Consider the following 6,549-nt stretch of genomic DNA (forward strand, 5'->3'; position numbering starts at 1 on the left):
TATTTTGGTCATGTTGTCAGAAGGGACCATTCCCTGGAGAAGGATGTCATGCTTGGTAGGGTGGAGGGTCGATGAAAGAGGGGGAGGCCTTCAAGGAGATGGATTGATATGGTGGCTGCGATGATGGGCTCAAGTATAGCAGGGATTGTGGGGCTGGCGCAGGATCGGGCAGTGTTTCGTTCTGCATTGCATGGGGTCGCTATGAGTCAGAAATGACTCGACGGCACTTAACAACAACAACAACCACCACAGGAGACAACTGACCATGTCAGTCCACCCAAAGAAGCAAGATAAAGTAATACAGACAAGGCACCAAGATACAGACCCAGAAAAACATCACTGAGGAAGAAGCAGCACTGGAACTCACTGATAAAAAATTCAAAAGAATTATATCTAGGTACCTTGAATAGATTGAGAGATAGACCAAGGAAAACACAGACAAAACTATAGGAAAATTTAGGGAAAAAAAAATACAAGAACAAAAAATTAGAACTTGTACAAAAACAATAAGCAGAAATCCAGATCATTAATACTAAGATTTCAGAAATAGATAACATAATGTATGGGCAAAGGAGTAGAAGCAAATCAATGGAGGACAGAATTAGTGAGATTGAAGACAAGTACCTTAATACTTCTTTGGAAAGGGTCAATCAGAAACAAGTTGAAAACAAAATGAAGAAATTCTAAGGTTCATGTGGGATACCATCAAAAGGAACAGCCTATGTGTAATCGGAATTACAGAACAGGAAGGGACAAATAGAGCCACAGAGAAAATTGTTGAACATTTGTTGGAAGAGAATTTCCATGACATGACAGAAGATGAGAGTATATCCATTCAAGAAATCCAACAAACCCCAAACAGGATAGACCTCAAAAGAAAATCACTGAGATACATCATAATCAAATTCACCAAAACCAAAGACAAAGAATTGTGAAAGCAACATGAGAAAAATGAAAAGTTACCTACACAGGGCAACCAGTAAGACTAAGCTCAGATTTCTTGGCAGAAACCATGCAGGCAAGAAGGCAATGGGAAGATATATATATACAACCCTGAAAGAAAAAAAATTGCCAATCAAAAATTATATAACCAGCAAAATTGTCCTTCAAATATAATGGTGAAATGAGGACATTTCCAGATAAACAGAAAATTAAAGGAATTTGTTAAAACCAGACCAACCTTACAAGAGATACTAAAGAGAGTCCTTTGGACAGAGAACTAACAACAGCAGACAATAACTGATGATTAACACACATGACAAAATAACCCAGAAATCAGCCCAGTTGTACAAGTATCCAAAGAAAAATAAGCTTACAACTTACAAAAATAAGCAGAACGAAACACTATAAATAGGGAACCAGAGACTTAAATTGGTAAATGAGGACAACTACAAACCAAAAAGAGGGAATAAATACTGGAGGTATAGAACTTCCAAATGGTGAGGAAGTCAAGACAAGTGTGAGATAGAACAGACTGTTCTAAACTTGGTAAGAAAATTATAAATCACAGAGTAATCTCGAAGAAAAATAATAAACTTTTGCATCAATATAAAAAAAGAGGAAAGGAATAAAAACTAAGCAAACACTAAAGCAATTACAACAAAGGAAATTATAACAAAAATCATAAACAAAATGAGCTCAGCACAGAAAATTGTATGGTACAAAGAAATCAGCAACACCATTAAAAACACATAATAAAATAACAGCAACAAATGCGTATTTGTCAATAAGTACACTGAATGTAAATGGATTAAATGCATCACTCAAGAAACAGAGAGTTGCACACTGGATAAGAAAACATAACCCATCAATATGCCATCTACAAGAGACTCATCTTAGACACAAAAACAAAAGTAGATTAAAAATTAAAGGCTGAAGAAAGATCTATCAAGCAATTAGCAATCAAAAAATAGCAGGAGTGGCAATACTAATTTCTGATAAAATAGACTTAAAGACAAAAATCACCATAAGAAACAAGGAAGGGCATTATATAATTATTAAAGATCAATTGAACAAGAGGACATAACCATAATAAATATCTATGCACCCAATGAAAGAGCCCCAAAATGCAGAAATCAGACTTTAAAAGAGTTGAAAAGTCAAATAGATGACTCCACAGTCATAGTAGGAGACTTTAATACACCATTTTCAATTAAAGATAGAACAATTGGAAAAGAAATTCAACAAAGACACAGAAGAACTAAACAATACTATCAACCAACTTGACCTTGTAGACACCTATAGAACACTTCATCCCAAAACAGCATTCTTTTCCAGTAAAAATGGAACATTCTCCAGGACAGACTATATGTTAGGCCACAAAGCAAGCCTCAATAAATTTAAAAACACTGAAATACTGGAAAGCATATTCTCAGATCACAATGCTATAAAATTAGAAATCAACAATAGGAAAACCAGAGGAAAAAGAGCATACATATGAAAACTGAATAACATCCTCCTTAAAAACTACTGTGTAATAGAAGAAATAAAAAAGGCAATTATAAATTTCCTCAAATTAAATGAGAATGAAAACAAAACATACCAAAATCTTTTGGACGCAGCAAAAGCAGTGATCAGAGGGCAATTTACGGCAATAAATGCACACGTAAAAAAAGAAGAAAGAGCCAAAATCAACACCAAACCCAACATCTCCAACAATTAGAAAAAGAGCAGGAAAAAAGCCTACAGTATCCAAAATAAAAGAAATAATAAAGATCCAAACAGAAATAATGAAACAGAAAGCAGAAAGACAATAGAAAGAATCAACAAGAGTAGAAGTTGGTTCTTTGAAAAGATTAATAAAATTCACACACCACTGGCAAATTTAACAAAAGAAAAGAAGAAGATGCAAATAACACAAATAAGGAATGAAATGGATGATGTCACAATTGAACGAACCAAAATACAAAGGATAATATCAGAATACTATGAAGATCAATACTCCAACAAATTTGAAAACCTAGAAGAATTGGGCAGATTTCTAGAAACACACTACCTACCTAAATAGACAACAGACTGAGGTAGAAAATTTGAACAGACCCATAACAAAAGGAGAAATTGATCAGGTCATAAATAATACTACCATGAAAAGAAAGTCCTGGCTCAGATGGCTTCACTGGAGAATTCTACCAATCATTCAGAGAAGGGGTGACACCAGTCCTACTCAAACTATTCCAGAACACAGAAAAGGATGGAATACTAGCAAATTCATTTCATGAAGCAAGCATAACCCTCATACCAAAATCAGGCAAAGATGCCACTAGAAAGGAAAATTACAAATAAATATCCCTCATGAATATAGATGCAAAAGTCTCCAATCCCCACCCCCCAAAAAATCTTAGCTAATAGGATCCAATGCTATGTAAAAATAATAATATAGCACAACCAAGTGGGATGTATACAAGGTATGTGAAGATGGTTCAACATAAGAAAAACAATTAACATAATCCATCACATAAATATAACAAAGGAAAAGAACCACATCATCATATCAATCAATGCAAAAGAGGCATTTGATAAAATCCAACACCCATTCCTGATCAAAACTCTCAGAAAAATAGGAATAGAAGGAAAAATCCTCAACATAATAGAGTATGCATGCAAAACCAACAGCCAACATTATTCTCAATGGAGAGAGACTGAAATCATTCCCTTTGCGAATGGGAATGAGACAACAATATCCTCTATCACCACTTCTATTCAACATTGCATTGGAAATGCTAGCCAGTGCAATAACGCAAGAAGGGGAAATAAAAGGCATCCAAACAACTAAGGAAGATGTAAAACTATTCCTATTTGCAGATGATATGATCCTATACATAGAAAAACTAAGAGTCTCAGAAAGAAAACTATTGGAAATGATTTAAAAATTCAACATAGTGGCATGACACAATATCAACCTACGAAACTCAGTTGGATTTCCCTACATCAACAAGGAGATCTCTGAAAAGGAAAAATGGAAGACAATATCATTTATAATAGCTACCAAAAAGATTACATACTTAGGATTATTCTTACCAGGAACACAAAAGACCTATACAAAGAGAACTACAAAACATTACTATAAGAAACTATAAGAGGCCTACACAAATGGAAGAACATACCAACCCCATGAATAGGAAGACTGAACATTGTGAAAATGTCAATAGTATCTACAGCAATCTATCCACAGATTCAATGCAATCCCAATCCATATTTCATCAAAATTCATTAAGGATGTGGAAAAACCAATCACTGGTTTTATATGAAAAGAAAGAGACCTTGGATGAGCCAAACACTACTGAAGAAGAAGAACAGAGTAATAGGCCTCATATACCTCAATCTCAAAACCTACTACATAGCCACAGTATTCAAAACAACCTGGTACTGGTACAATGACAGACACACAGACCAGTGGAACAGAATCAAGAATCCAGAAATAGATCAATTCACCTACAGACAGCTGATCTTTGACAAAGGGCCAAAACCCATTAAAGGGGGAAGAGATAGTCTCTTTAGCAAATGGATATCCATTTGCATAAAAATGAAACACAATCCATACCTCACACCATACACAAAATCTAATTCAAGATGGATGAAAGACCCAAATGTAAAGCCTAAAACTATAAAGTTCATCAAAGAAAAAAATAGAAGCAAACTTAGGGACCCTAATTTATGGTATGAGTATCAAACATAACAAAAAATGTACAAACAGCAGGAGATAAACTAGATGACTGTGATCTTCTAAAAATTAAATTCTTGGGTGCATCAAAAGACTTCTCCAATAAAATAAAAAGTGAACCTACAGATTGGAAAAAAAAATATTTGGTGATAACATATCGAGTAAAGGACTAATCTTTCAAATTTATGGAAAACTTCAACACTTTAACACCAAAGAGACAAACAATCTAATTAAAGAAAAAAAAATGGGTAAAGGGCATGAACAGACACTTTACCACAGAAGATAGTCAAGTGGCCAACAAACACATGAAGAAATGCTTGTACTCATTAGCCGTTACAGAGATGCAAACCTAAGCAATGAGATAACATTTCACCCCAACAATAATAGCAAAATTCAGTAAGATGGAAAACAACAAATGCTGGCAATGGTATGGAGAGATTGGGACTCTCATACACTGCTGGCGGGACTGTAAAATGGTACAGACACAGTGGAAAATGGTATGACATTTCCTTAAAAAGTTTGAAATAGAAACATCATTTGATCCCATTGTTAGGTTGACACTCTTGGTGGGGTGGTGAAAGAATTCACTTCAAGCAAAGAATGAAGCAAAAGAAAAGGTCTGTTCACTTTCCAAGAGAGGAAAGAAGCGTAGCACAAAGAGAAGTGCCAGCCCAGAAGTAAAGTAATCCTTGTCTTTTATTGGGTTACAAGCAAGGCTAAAATGTAGCATAACCTGGGGGGGGGCGGGGTTTGAGGACATCTGGGTTTGTGGTTAGGAGTAAATCTTCCAATAGATTACATAATTTGTTCTTTTCATAGTTGCTTTCAGTTCTGGTCCCCTTAGCTGTATCTGGGTCTAGGGTTATTCTGAGAAGTAGATATTTGGGTGGGTCTCATAATTGATACACAGACACAGCTAGAATGTTCTGTGATTAAGTTGTTTTGCTGCAAGTTAAAGCTTAAAGACATGATTAGGATTTTTAATGACAATTTGAATAGCTTGATTTTCATCCTTTCCCCCATTACTAGGTATATTTCCTAAAGAAGTGAGGGTCAGGATATGAGTAAGTATATGCACACCTATGTTCACTGTAGCACTATTCACAATAGCAAAGAGATGGAAACAACCTAAGTGTCTGTTAACAGATGAAAGAATAACCATACACACAATGGGTTACTAAACAGCAGTAAAGAATAATGAAGAATCCATGAAACACTTCATAATGTAGAAGAACTTGGAGGACGTTATACTCAGTGAAATAATCAATCACAGAATAAATACTGTATGAATAGACTATGATAAAGAGTCAAGGAAAGGTTTATATATGGAAGAAAAAATTCTTAGTTGGTTACCATAGATGGGAAGGGAGGGAAGGGAAAATTGCTAGCTAAGAGACACACATTGATTTGGGTGAAGAGAAAGGCAATATACCCAATGTGTGATCAGCACAATATCACTAAGGAAAAGGAAGATACGGAGAGGTGCGCAAGAGGCACAGACAACAAAGGTAAATACTATAACATACAAATGCTGCATTATCAATAATAACAAATAATCTAAGAGTGGATACATAGATAGACAGGCAAGATGATCAGGTATGGATAGGGGAGTGGGAATACACCATGACCATATATAGGCTTGGCAGATGATATTTCTACATATGTATTTGTATATGCTATAAAACTGCCCCTATATATCAGATATATGTTGTGTTGTTGTTATTTGCCGTTGAGTCAGACCCGACTCATAGGGACCCCTCCTTGGGTTTCCGAGGCAGTATCACTACGGAAGTAGGATTGCCCAACCTTCCTTCCGAGGAATGGCTGGTGGGTTTGAACCGCCAGCCTTCTGGTTAGCAGTCAAGTGCCTTAGGCACTATGCTATCAGA

Source organism: Orycteropus afer, unplaced genomic scaffold, assembly GCF_000298275.1.
Source record: "Orycteropus afer afer isolate SDZICR_OR568_19922 unplaced genomic scaffold, OryAfe1.0 scaffold00052, whole genome shotgun sequence".
NCBI classification, from domain to species: domain Eukaryota; kingdom Metazoa; phylum Chordata; class Mammalia; order Tubulidentata; family Orycteropodidae; genus Orycteropus; species Orycteropus afer.